The following is a 15918-nucleotide window of genomic DNA, read 5'->3' as shown; positions in this document are numbered from 1 at the left end:
ATAGTTGGATCATGTTTTTTTTTCATAATCCATTATGCCAATCCTGTTTTTAGGTTGAAATCTTTAGTCCATTTGTACTCAGTGTAATTACTGATAATATAGGATTTATGTCTATCATTTTATTATTTGCTTTCTACCTGTCCTAACGTTCGCTTTGTTCCTCTAATCACCCATTGCTGCCTTCTTTTATGTTAAATAAATATTGTCTAGTGTGCCATTTTAATATCCTTGTTGTAGCATTAAAAAATTTATTTTCCTAGTGGTTTCCCCCGGAATTACAATTAACAATTATAAGTCAAGTTTGAATTAATACCTACTTAATTTCAACTTATACAAAACTTTGCTCCTTTATAGAACCACTACCTCCTTCCTTTGTGATACTATTGTCATACAAATTGCATCTCTGTACATTATATACACCTTAAAATAGATTTGTATATATTGCTTTGCACAGTTGTATTTTAAATCATACAGAAGAAAAAAAAGATTATAAACAAAATAGTCCTTTATACAGGTATACCTCATTTTATTGCATCTCAGTTTATTGCACTTCACAGATACTGCGTTTTTTATAAATTAAAGGCTTTTAGCAACCTTGGGTTGAGTAACTCTATTGGTGCTTTTTTTTTAAACAGCCTTTTCTCACTTTGTGTCTCTGTGTCACATTTTGGCATTTCTTGCAATATTTCAAACTTTTTGTTATTATTATATTTGTTATAGTGATCTATGGTCAGTGATCTTTGATGTTACTATTACAAAAAGGTTATAACAGGCTGAAGGGTAAGATGATGCTTAGCATTTTTTAGTAATAAAGGATTTTAAAATTAAGGTATATGCATTGTTTCTTTAGACATAATGCTATTGCTCACTTAATAGACTACAGTATAGCGTAAACATAACTTTTATATGCACTGGAAAAATCAAAAAAATCATGCGACTTTTTCTATTGATATATTTGCTTTATTGCTGTGGTCTGGAACTAAACTTGCATTATCTTCAAGGTAAGCCTGTACTGTCTTTTACATTTACACATGTAGTTACTTTTACCAGATTTCTTCATTCATGTGGATTTGAATTAGTGTCTGATGTTCTTTCATTCAACCTGAAGGATTCTGTTTAGCATTTCTTATAGGACAGTTTTGATAGTGACAAATTCTGTTTTTCTTTACATATAATGTCTCAATTCTCCTTCACTTTCGAAGAATCATTTTCCTGGATATAGAATCTCGACTGTTCATCTTTTCTCATTGGAAGTTTGAATATGCAATTCCACTACCTTCTAGGTTCTATGGGTTCTGATAAGAAACTTACTGTTAATCTTATTAAAGATACTTTGTATGTGATGAGTCACTTTTCTGTTGCTGCTTTCAAGATTCTCTTTGTCTTTGTCATTTTAGTTTGATTATAAGGTGACTAGATATGGATCTCTGAGCTTATCTTAGTTTAGCTTCTTGAACTTACTGTCTGTATAGATTGTTTTACATCAAATTTGGCAAGTTTTCAGCCATTGTTATTATTATTTTTTTGAATTTTTGAATTTTATTTAATTAATTTTTTATACATCAGTTTCTTATTAGTTATCCATTTTATACATATTAGTGTATATATGTCAATCCCAATCTCGAATTCATCAGCCATTATGTTTTCAAATATTTTTCTGACATTTTTTTCTTCTCTCCTTCTGAGGCTCCTATTACAAATATGTTGGTACACTTGATGGTGTGCCACACTCTCTGAGACTCTTCATTTTTTTTTCTTTTCTTTTATTCCTGTTACAAACTCAATAATTCCAATTAACCTTTTTTCAAGTTTGCTGATTCTTCTGCCAAGCATATTTGCTCTCAAGGCCCTCCAGTGAATATTATTTTTTCAGTTTTAGTATTTTCCTACTCCAGAATTTGCATTTGGTTATTTTTTATAATTTCTCTCTCTTTGTTGATATTTTTTATTTTGTGAGGCATCTTCATTATTTAGACTTGGTTTTGGTTACTTCTTTGAAAATATTTAAAATAGCTGATTGAAAAGCTATGTTTAGTAAGTCCAATAATCTTGAATTTCTCAGGGATGTTTTCTATTCATTCTTTTCCTTCCTTCTGCATATGGGCTATACTTTCTTCTTTCCTTGCATGTCATGTAGATTTTTGTTGAAATTTTATTACTTTAAATAATATAATGTGATAATTTTAATAATCAGTTTCTCCCACTCCCCAGAGTGTGTTGTTGTTGTTTGATTTTGTGGTGTCTTTCCTAAAATAAATTTGTGAAGTCAGCAGTCTTTGTCATGTTTGGCCAATGTCTCTGCTTGATTAGCTCAGTGGTCAACTAATGATTAGACAGGGATTCCCTTAAAAATCTTGAACTAATAAGTCCCCAGCATTTGCCAAGGGGCTCCTTGTGCATGTTGGGTCATACATTCAATCCTAAGGCTGGCAGTCTACAACTCTACCTTAGCTTCAACTTCTCTCTTGCACAGAGCTTCATTATCTTCTGGAAGAGAGATTTTAGGGCCTTTTCAGGTCTTTCCTGGGTATGTGCCCAGTTGTACATATGTGGGTCACTTTTTATATGCCCATGAATTTCTGAAAGCTTTTAAAAGCTCTCAAGGGTATTTCATTTTCCAGCTTTTTTAAAGTGTTTTGATCAGATTCTTATTTGCCCAAACTATTATTGCCTCAGCCAGCTACAATGTAAGCAATTGATGTTAACTGTTTTTTACAAATGCCCAGAAATAAAGACTATTTACACAGAACAATATCAGAGTCAGGTTAAAAAATACAACCTTTAGGAGTGAGAGTTTCCAGGGAACAGCCAAACAGGTCAAACGATGAGAATTTTCTGGCAATGGGGATTTTGTGTTTCAAATCCATCTGCTCTTTACAGGGTATCACTGTAATTGTGGAGCTCTTGGTTTTTGAGACTTCTGTGGAGCTGGGGAGAGAGGAATGGGAATAGGGCAAGTCAAAATGTCACAAATCTCAATGTCTTTAACCAAGATTCAGTAGTTTTTATTGAATAAGCACTGCAGATTTGGGCAAGCCTTTGGTAAATTTCAAAAACTCTGAAAAAGTTAATTTTTATTTTTTTTTCCCCCAGTGTTCTCATAGCTTTTATTGAGAAACAGATTTTTGGAAGTTCTTATTCTATCACTACTACTGATGTGACTTCAATAGAAGCATATTTATTTATTTTTTTTTCTCCCTCGCACACATTGGCTTTTTATTTTAAAATGGGAACTCTGGACTCCAGGCTTTCTGTGTTCAGAAGTCATGCTCAGTGATTACAAACAAACTGTGCAGCTACCCGGAAGGGAGGGATGGAGGGAGAAAAGAAGGAAGAAAAAAGGCAGTACAATTGTTTGTTTACACTGGCAGCCACCCTCAAAGCACAGGTGTATTAAGACCAGACCTGAAGAACTGTGGCTCTGCCAGAAGGAACAAGGGGCTTATGGTACACAGTGCTTCATTCATTGTAGGTTTGTTTCCTTTAGATGGTTACATCCACCACCTTCCATGATACATACAGGTCAACGTCACACATTAAAATCTGCCCAAGCTGGCTTTTTGCTGAATCTTGAGAGAGTCCCTGTTTAAACCGACTCCCTTAGGAAGGTGTCCACCAGCCCTCTTCATGCTAGCAGGATGCAGGCAGTGCCATCTGGGGCACACTAACTGAAGTAAATGCCTGAGCCCAGAAAGCAGGGCAGGACAACTGGCAGGTGCCATTCAGGCCTCATTTCATCCTTCCCTAGTTTCTGTGAGAGGAAATATTGTTTCTTAATGTGAAAGAAAACAAGATCCTGTGGTTCGTGGTGTAAAGGAGATGCCGTGGGAAGAGCCATCACCTGGACTGGGTGAAGAATGCATGAATGTGCTGGGCCACTGATTGTCCAACCACCGGCTCCAGTTCTTGGATGGAAGCATTACTTAGTTGCTGGATACTTGGAAACCTCTGAAGCAGGAGAGGAGCTTTAACTTTCCCGACTCCTGGGATCTGTTGCACAGTTCGAAGGAGGGCTGGCTCAGAGATCAGAGCCCGTTTCTTCCTGAGAAAAGGGTTCTTACTGGGCTCTTTGGTTTGCTCTTGAACCAACTGGATAATGAGACAGGACGCTTCCGTCTGGCTGGCCACTGGAAGCAACACCATCCCAAGATCCAGCACAGTAAATTTCTGTACAGCTGCAAAGTACTGTTCACTCATCTGCGTTTTTTCAACTACTACAATCCCTTGAAGTTTACTGGAATTTCTAACCCGAACAAGTCTCTTTCTGTAGCCATTTCCTGCCACCAAATCAGCTTCGGTGACATAAAGAATGCAGGATCTGCTAGACAAGTAAAAATCTACCGGTGTCAGGCCATCCTCAAAAACGAGTTTAATTTTTCCTTGCATTCCCTGTGCCAGCTGCGACCCGCGCCATTTCTCATTGGCCACAATGTGCCCAAACGGCACGTGCATGGGGCCTGTGCCATCAGGGGTGTTCCCTTCCATCGGCGGCCTGGATCTGGCCCCTGACACTCCCGCGCCGTGACTCCTCCATCCAGTCCAGGGCGGGGGCCGAGCCGGCCAGGGCCCAGTTCTGGGTCTCCCGCGACATTACCTGCGGCGCTCCACTTCCCAATAGAAGCATATTTAAATCTTATCCAACAACAACAATGACAAAACAAAAGCAAAATCTGGTTCTGGAAATATGGAGATTAAACATGTCACTGCATTTTTTTCGTAAAAAAAAAAACATAAATATCATTGCTTATCAAAATATTTGTTCAGAATTTAGGGATTTGTATTATATTCTTTTAGATTTCAAAATGTAATTCAAATGCACGATTTAAATAAATTAGAAAATTTAAGTTTTTACTTAATTAATAACATAACAGTAATTTTGATTTTTTTTTTTGGCATTGATGATATCTGTACAGAATAAAGAAGTGGAAATTGAGAGACATAGAATATTTTTATACATTTTAAGAACTTGGATCTGTACACTAAAACATAATAACTAACGTTTTATGTGATATAAATTATTATAAAGTGAAGTATGTTAATCAAAACATATCATGGAGTTGAAGTGTATTATAATTGTTAAAATATTGGTCTTTTTAAATGTATCCATAATAAAACCCAAATAATTTGAAAAATTATGTTAGCGGTGTAACATGTGCCACTCTATTCCAGATATTATTAGTCTAATCCTATTTTTAAAAAATATTCTTATATTTTTTTCTATCATTCCTACTTGCTTTGGGGAATCTGTATATCAACTTGGTAGGAATACAACATTTATCCATGGACATTTGAGAAACTGGATTTCTACTCTAAAGCCGTCCATAATTAAAAATACATTATACTGTTGACCTGTGAGTTAAACTGGTTTTCAAACAAAACTTCAGGAGGTTTTATTTACAAGTATTATTCTTTGCCAATTATGTGAAATTCTATGATGCTAGTTACCTTCTTGATCTTATTTGGAGAATGAGTAGTCTATAATTGGCATTGGCTCAAGATAATGTCAACTGGGAGAAGTAGTTGTGTTTATACACTGCAAATCCAAGTTAATTAAGCTTAAAGGGTTAAGTTAAAATAAGAGCCCAGAACTCAAAAGATACATTTTAAAGTTTTAATATTAGAGCAAGATTTAGAAAAATTAAATTGTAATTGTATATGTGATAATGTGTGGCTTTTGATATAATTTGAAATTTATAATATTGAGGCAGAAATTGTCTGTCTAGCCAGCACTTCTGAGTATGATTCCTTTACCTATAATTATGCAATGGATTATAAAAATTCACCATTTGTTGGCAAAATAAAAATTTCACATAAATTTTGGAGAATGGATAACCCATTTTTCATCATCTAAAACAAAACTCATATAAGCTTCTTTATTTTTCTGTTGCTGCATTTCTTTGCTTTTAAAAAACAGAACTGTTAAACATTACAGTGTCAGTGTGTTCAAATTGAAGGTAAATTCAAAAAGTGAGCTAACATAGCCATTACTTAAGCATATATATAGCAAGTCACAGTAAGGAATTATTATTAATTCTAATTTAAATAATTTTCTTGCATATTTATAGGGAGATGCAAAAAATAAAATGGCTACCAAGAAAAATCTTGAACTTAATTTAGTGACTTTCTTTTGTTGTTTTAATATTTTACTGTTGTTTTAGTAACATTTTATCATATTTTCACTTGTTAAATAAGTAATTATGCTTTTTTTGTTAGTGGTATAATATTTCATTAAAGAGGGGAAAAGAGCTATAGTCATTGACTCAAAAGATTAAAGTAGAAACTATATTACTATACAATTAAAATTTAATTGGATAGCATGGACACATTCTTTTTAGATCTGTACATGGGAAGGTTTTAGGGGTAATGTTACTGTAGATGGCTGAACATAAAGACAATCTAAATGAGTGATCAGATTGTGATTACTAGTGTTATTTTTCCACTAAACTTTCAAGGAAGAATGGTTAATTCTATGTCTGCAGCACAGAGGTTCAAATTAAGGCTGGAAGATCTTGTTATTCCATACACAAGGATGCTTTCGAAGATTAATGGAATTTTGTCAAAAAGACACAGAAGCCAATCTAAAAGGACTCTTACAGCCAAAGTTTGTTAATTTGAGCATGGAAAAGAAGATAATGTCTGTAGATTACAATACATTAAATCCTTGATACCCCAAAATAAAAATTTAATATAATGTAAATATAAAGTATTTTACAAGGAGACACATGACATCAAATAAAGTAATTTTGAGCCATGCTATTAAATGATGTTGGTATTTTTGATACATTTGCTTTAATGGTGAAAAATACAGAAACTAGTAAGTATTTTATACTTTGATTAAAATACATTTTTTTGATTAAAGGTATGGCAAAACCAAGTCAGATATCTAGAATTCAATTAGCTATTTTTTTCTGAGGTATAGTTGATGTGCAATATTATATGTTTCAAGTGTACAACATAGTGATTCACAATTTTTAAAGGTTATTTTCCATTTATAGTTAAAATATTGGCTATAGTGTCTGTGTTGTATGAAATATCCTTGTAGTTTATTTATTTTATACATAATATTTTGTACCTTTTAACCCCCTAATCCTATTTTGCCCCTCCCCCTTCTCTCTCCCCACTGGTAACCACTCATTTGTTCTCTGTATCTGTGAGTCTATTTCTTTTTTGTTATATTTACTAGTTAGTTTTATTTTCTAGATTCCACATATAAGTGATATCATACAGTATTTGTAATGTTATAATTTAAAATATCAACTAAAGTAGCATGATAGGAAGGATATCAAAAAATGCAAGTTAAGTGCAAAATGCTTATTAAGTGCAAATGATCTAGAGTTATAATGAACAATGTATACAAGCATCTTAAGAATTCAAACTCCAATCAAGTGTTCAGTTTCCAGGAGAGCAACAGATTTCTATGTAAAGATGGAAGAATTGAGTACTGGCTATAGCTTGAAACTGGAAAAGTAGGTAAATAATTACTCATATTTTTGAGTCACAGAATCATTAACATAGCTACAAAAGAATATAAGCACACACCAGGGAATATCAACAAGAATCTGGTCAGCATACCTGTCAGAAATCTAACCCAGTAATAGTCTCAATGAAATGTTAGCATATATCTCTAAAACCTTGGACAATTAAATATAAGAAGATTAAAAAAGCACAGTATTAACATTTCATGTTAAGGGATCTCTACACACTTGGTATTTTATTTACTTGTAATTTGAGTGAAAATTAATCCTGTTGGAATTACTGTGTTATAACTATGGCTAGAATAAATAATTGAATAATTGATTTATCTTTATAATTTATATCTTACAAGCATACAGTTAGTATTGAAATGTCTCACATAAATATTTACTTACTACGTATTTTTAAAATTTTGCTGGAATGTGAAGAATTATATAGTACTAAGGAAGGTTTATGGTATTTCTAGACAATTGCATGTATGAAAGAAAAATTTAATTTATACATGCTTTTTAAAATCTTTTGAAGTAACATTGAGTACTTTGTACACTGGTTGAAACTTTATTTAAAAACATCTTGAAAGTGACCTTGTATATGGCAGAATTAAAAATAGAATATTAATGTTTCCGAGCTACACTTAAAAAATGCAGATTGAGGAAACTAGTTTTTTATGGTTTGATGATAACTTTAATCTAGAAGGGAAATGGTTATCCTACAGCATCCAGAGTGGACTGTGGAAAAACTTTGAAGAACCCTATGGTGACCCAGAAGAAATAACTTTAGGAATTATAGCATGGAAAGGAAAACTATTATTCTAATTTCTACAGCTGCAACATCATTTCATCTAATTTTTCAATATATTCCTCTTGCTTACATGTCTCCTCAGTGATAACTAACAATTTCAGTATCTGAAATGGATAGCATACAGAACACTTAGATATAAATATATGGATTACACAATAAAAAAGGAAGCAAGGTGATGAAAAATTATCACCTTATAATAAGACAGCATTACTGTAAATGGAAAGAAAAAAATAAAACATGAACAAAATGATAGATTCTTAACATTGTACTGTACGATCCACGTGACCCCTTTCAACTGTGTTATCAGCATCCCTTTCAAGTAACTTCTTTGAAGTTTGCTCTTTTGACCATGTTATTGCTGAGTAACATTAAGTTTTCTTTTCTAAGTGTCAAAAGCCTTATCCTCTGATGACCATAAAACAATTTTTGGAGGAGATCTAGTTTTATTACTGTTTAAAATAAAACTTGTATTTTTGTGTGGTCAGGATCTTTCCTTCCTGTGATGAGAAGGTCTTATTTTCTGCAACACTACATTTTAAGGATAGTGAACAGGATCTAGTTCTATCTGGAGAAAATCCTCAATGCCAAAATGAGGAGGGCTTAACTAAATTGCCAATACCAAAACTAACTGACCTAATTAAACCCAACTTATTCAATCTCTAAAGAAGAAATATCTACTTGTTTTCTCCTCCTAGACAAGAACTGGCTCCAAGCAATTCTGATAGCCAATGCTGTGAAGAAAAGTGGAGAATTTTTTACCTTTTGTGCATGTAGACTAAGGAATTCCCATTTTCATCTCTACTACCACTACTGTCTTCAGCCTCATCTGCTGTTTTCAAATCCAAACTTTCCAGTATTCCACTTGGCTGACCAGCCCCTTCCTGGTAACAGAGGGCTCACTTTCTAGGCTCAGTGCCATTTCATCCATCAACACTTCGTACAGTTTCTGTTTTTGAGAAGTTTGTCACAATTTCTTGACCACTGGTTACCTTTCTCTGTTTGCTTAATTGTTTTGGTTTCATTCCCTCTTTTGTTATGTATTATTGTTTTAAGAATCTTAGGCAAAATATAGTAGGCTCTGTCAACGATGTGGTTATTAATCTTCATTTAAAAACCACCCTTTCCCAGGCACTGCACTAAGCACTTTTCTTATATTTCTTCATTTTTACCTCAGACCAATCTTTCAAGACGAGTATTATTTTCTTTTTACATGTGAGAAGTTCAAGAATTAGGCAAATAAAACTTCCTTTTTGAGGTCCTCCTGCCGTAAGTATTAGAATTGGTTTTTCAGTCCAAGTTTTCTTAATTATAAATCTATTATTCTTTTAGACTGACTTCTTTTTATTATCAATGGAGAAAAAAATTTCCTTTAATTTTGAAATTTTGATGCAAAGTTGATGCAAGTTTTTTCTTTTTTTTCTATACCTTCACCACTATTGAAAACTAGGGAAAAGGTACATTCATTATTGAATATCTCTAATGTATAACCCTGATGATATTATTTAATACCTATTCTATATAGGTAATATACCTCTTCCATATAGTCAATCCTTCTCTCCCAAGTTAGAGAGAAAAGGTAGTAGTATGGGTGGTCCAAGGTTTTACCAAAATAATACTAAATTGCTAAAAAAAATTTGAGTTAACAACATTAGAGAAAAAAGTCACAAAGTTTGCAATGGTGATGTCAGAATTCAAGAAGTAAACTGTAAGTATCTTTCTTCACTTTAATCAAAATACAGGACTAGTAATCATAGTAGTAGTAGCAGTAGTGATAATATTCTCTGCTATTGACTTCTTCAACTTTATTCAGTTGAGGAAACTTTTACTATGTTGCTTAATGAAAATTCATCCCATGACTTGTTCTCTTATTTTTAGGCAACCAATATTCTTATGGTTACTTTACTTCAAAAAGTCTCAAATTAGTATTCAAAATTCTAAACAAAAGAATTAATCTGCAAGGATCTTACATTCCTAAAATTAATATGAAAAGGAAATTTAACTCAGTGTTTCTAAACATTAGTCATTGATAGTCTCTCTTTCAAAATGCAGTGAAACAACCAAAAACCTAAAAGATACTTAATTTTAACATATTCCTGAAGAATGTATTTGCTAATACCTCTAGTGAGAGAATAACTTCCAAAAACACTTGATCCCTGGACCACTAAATTATCTCATATATTTTATAAGAAAACTAAATAGTCCCATTCACAGAAGTTCCCAGAAATTAGAGTTTTTAAAGATTTTATTATACTTCACAAGTATAGAATACAGAATAGACATACTTTATAAGATGACCAGTTTGTTTTTTTCATCTGTATGTACACTGAAAGTGATTGAATCCAATTCAGTTGTTGTGAGATAGATATATAGATAGACAGATGATAGATAATAGAGATTTTTGTGTATGTTTTCATAAAATAAAATTAACAGAAAATGTAACTCAGTTAATTCTTAAATTTATAAGTAGAATTAGTGCTTGTGTATGTGCTGTAAATTTAAGACCACTACTAAAGCCCTTCATTACTTTCTTGTTGATACCTGAAATTCTAACATTAATGATTTATTCATTTGGTAGAATTCTATTACAGCTAAAATCAGCAATGAAATACAATATGCTAAAACATTTTAGTATAGTGCTAAAATACTTTATTGTAGATTTTGCTTGTGATAGACAGCAATAATGAGAAAAGTCCCATCTGGTGGAATGGAAGAAGACTGAATATAGGACAAGGAGAATAGCATGCAAAATATGACAATGTGACGTGAATTGTAATAGATGACAGATTTTTATCTATGAAACAGTTTTCTCCAGAATCAATTCTTGTTCTGGCAATGAGTAAAATGGTGACACTTTGAAATCCACGAATTGACAAGTACTGTCAAGTGTATTATTACTGTGGGTCTATTATCTGAGGATATTCACCTCCAGGAGTCAACTAATCTTTGCTGAATGTACCATAGTCAATTCTGCCAGTATGCAAAATGGTGAAGAAACATAAGAAATGGTCTCAGTAAATTAAACTGAATTGTCATCTACATTTAGCCTCTGCCATGGCATCATGATTCATATTGTTATGGCAACTCATTTGAAAGAGAGCAAAGATCAGAACAGATATTATTCTTTGGTTTGATTAACTGAGAGACATTCTGGAAGAAGAAACTATAGATTTTGATATACCTTTTATAACGATCTTCAATTCTAAAAATGTATTTTCTAAGAGAATTGCATTTTAATGAGTAAATATTACTTGTATCTACCTACAAAAAATATAAAAATATTTGCTATATGCTAATCTATTGCCCAGAATATATCCTGGACTTTGCAGACATAAAGATGGTTCAGAAAATGTTCCTGACATCAAGAAACTTACTATCAACTGTAGACAACAGTTATACTTACTGTTCAGGTAATGTGATGCATATGATACAGTCTTAGACAAAATATCTAAGAAAATGAAGTAGGGAGAATCATTCATCCTGCTGGACAAATCAGAAAAACTCTCAAAGAAGAGAAAACATTTAAACTGGAATTTTAAGAATAAACAGTTACATTTTTTCCATCTGAGGAAATAGTTTCCGCATGAGTATGGTATGATCAGGAACTCTGTTAGTGTCAGTTACAGAATTGGGCAATATAAGTATTTGTGGAAGGAAAGAAACTGTACATAATACCATTTCTACAACACATTATGGTGAATAGGTACTGGTTTAGGAACAATGGCAAATTAGGTGGAAATAATACAACACAAACTCTTAAATTCTCCTTTGTAGACTCATTAATCAGTCAGTTCAACATTTAACAAAATATGATTTATAAATATCATGTAGAAAAGAATTATCATCAGACAACCGACTCCCTCTTGCGAGAGCACCAGAATCACAACTAACTGCAGAACAATCAATGACAGGAAAACATTGGAACTCACCAAAAAAGATACCCCACATCCAAAGACAAAGGAAAAGCCACAATGAGACAGTAGGAGGGATGCTATCACAATAAAATCAAATTCCATAACTGCTGGCTGGGTGACTCACAAACTGGAGAACACTTATACCACAGAAGTCCACCCACTGGAGTGAAGGTCCTGAGCCCCACGTCAGGCTTCCCAACCTGGGGGTCCGGCAACGGGAGGAGGAATTCCTAGAGAATCAGAATTTGAAGGTTAGTGGGATTAGATTGCAGGACATTGACAGGACTGGGGGAAACAGAGACTCCACTCTTGGATGGCACACACAAAGTAGTGTGCACATAGGGACCCAGGGGATGGAGTAGTGACCGCATAAGAGACTGAACCAGACTTACCTGCTAGTGTTGGAGGTTTCCTGCAGAGGTGGGGGGGTGTCTGTGTCTCACCCTGAGGACAAGAACACTGGCAGCAGAAGATCTGGGAAGTCCTCTTTGATGTGAACCATCCCAGAGTCCGACATTAGCCCCACCAAAGAGCCCAGGTAGGCTCCAGTGTTGGGTCACCTCAGGCCAAACAATGAAGAGGGAGGGGACCCAGCCTCACCAATCAGCAGACAAGCATATTAAAATTTTACTGAGCTCTGCCCACGGGAGCAATACCCCACTTTACCTTCCCACCACCAGTCCCTCCCATCAGGAAACTTATAAAAGCCTTTTAGATAGCCTCATCCACCAGAGGGAAGAAAGCAGAAGCAAGAAGAACTACAGTCCTGCAGCCTGTGGAACAAAAACCACATTCACAGAAAGATAGACAAGATGAAAATGCAGAGGGCTATGTACCACAATAAGGAACAAGATAAAACCCCAGAAAAACAACTAAGTGAAGTGCAGATAGGCAACCTTCCAGAAAAAGAATTCAGAATAATGATAGTGAAGATGATCCAGGAACTCAGAAAAAGAATGGAGGCAAAGATCAAGTAGATGCAAGAAATGTTTAACAAACACCTAGAAGAATTAAAGAACAAACAGAGATGAACAATACAATAACTGAAATGAAAAATACACTAGAAGGAATCAATAACAGAATAACTGAGGCAGAAGAATGGATAAGCGACCTGGAAGACAGAATGGTGGAATTCACTGCTGCGATATAGAATAAAGAAAAAAGAATGAAAAGAAATGAAGACAGCTGAAGAGACCTCTGGGACAACATTAAATACAACAACATTAACATTATAGGGGTCCCAGAAGGAGAAGAGAGACAGAAAGGACCTAAGAAAATATGTGAAGAGATTATAGTCAAAAACTTACCTAACATGGGAAATGAAAAAGCTACCCAAGTCCAGGAAGTGCAGAGAGTCCCATACAGGATAAATCCAAGGAGAAACACGCCAAGACACATAGTAATCAAATTGACAAAAATTATAGACAAACAAAAATTATTGAAAGCAACAAGGGAAAAATGACAAATAACGTACAAGGGAACTCCCATAAGGTTAACAACTGATTTCTCAGCAGAAACTCTACAAGCCAGAAGGGAATGGCATGACATATTTAAAGTGATAAAAGGGAAGAACCTACAACAAAGACTACTCTACCCGGCAAAGATCTCACTCATATTCGATGGAGAAATCAAAAGCTTTACAGACAAGCAAAAGCTAAAAGAATTCAGCACCACCAAACCAGCTCTACAACAAATGCTAAAGGAACTTCTCTAAGTGGGAAACACAAGAGAAGAAAAGGACCTACAAAAACGAACACCCCAAAATTAAGAAAATGGTCATAGGAACACATATCGATAATTACCTTAAACATAAATGGATTAAATGCTCCAACCAAAAGACACAGGCTTGCTGAATGGATACAAAAACAAGACTCATCTATATTCTCTCTACAAGAGACCCACTTCAGACCAAGGGACAAAAACAGACTGAAAGTGAGGGAATGGAAAAAGATATTCCATGCAAACGGAAATCAAAAGAAAGCTGGAGTAGCAATACTCATATCAGATAAAATAGACTTCAAAATAAAGAACATTACAAGAGAAAAGGAAGGACACTACATAATAATAAATGGATCAACCCAACAGGAAAATATAACAATTATAAATATATATGCAACCAACATAGGAGCACCTCAATACATAAGGCAACTGCTAACAGCTATAAAAGAGGAAATGGACAGTAACACAATAATAGTGAGGGACTTTAACCACTCACTTACACCAATGGACAGATCATCCAAACAGAAAATTAATAAGGGAACACAAGCTTTAAATGACACAATATACCAGATCGATTTAATAGATAATTATAAAACATTCCATCCAAAAACAGCAGATTACACTTTCTTCTCAAGGGTGCATGGAACATTCTCCAGGATAGATCACATCTTGGGTCACATATCAACCCTCAGTACATTTAAGAAAATTGAAATCATATCAAGCATCTTTTCTGCCCCATACGTTATGAGATTAGAAATCAATTATAGGGAAAAAAACGTAAAAAACACAAACACATGGAGGCTAAACAATATGTTACTACATAACCAAGAGATCAATGAAGAAATAGAAGAGGAAATCAAATAATACCTGGAGACAAATGACAATGAAAACACGACGATCCAAAACCTATGGGATGCAGCAAAAGCAGTTCTAAGAGGGAAGTTTATAGCAGTACAATCCTACCTCAAGAAACAACAAACATCTCAAATAAACAACCTAAACTGACACCTAAAGGAACCAGATGAAGAAGAACAAACAAAACCGAAATTTAGTAGAAGGAAAGAAATCATAAAGATCACAGCAGAAATAAATGAAATAGAAACAAAGAGGACAATAGCTAAGATCACTAAAAGTAAAAGGTGGTTCTTTAAGAAGATAAACCAAATTCATAAACCATTAACCAGACTCATCAAGAAAAAGAGGGAGAGGACTCAAATCAGTAAAATTAGAAATGAAAAAAGAGAAGTTACAACAGATATGGCAGAAATACAAAGCATCCTAAGAGACTACTACAAGCAACTCTATGCCAATAAAACGGACAACCTGGAAGAAATAGAAAAATTCTTAGAAAGGTATAACCTTCCAAGACTGAACCAGGAAGAAATAGAAAATATGAACAGAACAATCACAAGTAATGGAATTGAAACTGTGATTAAAAATCTTCCAACAAACAAAAGTCCAGGACCAGATGGCTTCACAGGTGAATTCTATCAAATATTTAGAGAAGATCTAACACCCATCCTTCTTAAACTCTTCCAAAAAATTGCAGAAGAAGGGATACTCCTAAACACATTCTATGAGGCCATCCTCTCCCTGATACCAAAACCAGACAAGGATACTACAAAAAAAGAAAATTATGGACCAATAACGCTGACGAATATAGATGCAAATATCCTCAACAAAATACTAGCAAACAGAGTCCAACAATACATTCAAAGGGTCATATGCCAAGATCAAGTGGGATTTCACCCAGGGATGCAAGAATTCTTCAATATACGCAAATCAATCCATGTGATACACATATTAACAAATTGAAGAATAAAAACCATATGATCATCTCAATAGATGCAGAAAAAGATTTTGACAAAATTCAACACCCCTTTATGATAAAAACTCTCCAGAAAGTGGGCACAGAGGGAGACAACCTCAACATAATAAAGGCCATATATGACAAACCCACAGCAAACATCATTCTCAATGGTGAAAAACTTAAAGCATTTCCTCTAAGATCAGG

General features: G+C 34.1%; 1 long non-coding RNA gene and 1 pseudogene across 2 annotated transcripts in view; both read right to left on the bottom strand.

Moving 5' to 3' along the window:
- The window catches only part of LOC309647960, a 675074-nt gene that overhangs the window by 565130 nt on the left and 94026 nt on the right, over positions 1–15918 (bottom strand). The gene's annotated exons all lie outside the window — the stretch shown is intronic.
- On the bottom strand, positions 3352–4609 carry LOC309647940 (Fanconi anemia core complex-associated protein 24 pseudogene; annotated as a pseudogene). The gene has a single exon. The product of its transcript is annotated as a Fanconi anemia core complex-associated protein 24 pseudogene (transcript).

This window comes from Balaenoptera physalus (genome assembly GCF_965194825.1).
Source record: "Balaenoptera physalus genome assembly, chromosome: 18".
Lineage (NCBI taxonomy): Eukaryota > Metazoa > Chordata > Mammalia > Artiodactyla > Balaenopteridae > Balaenoptera > Balaenoptera physalus.
This window is presented reverse-complemented; position numbering and strand designations above follow the sequence as displayed.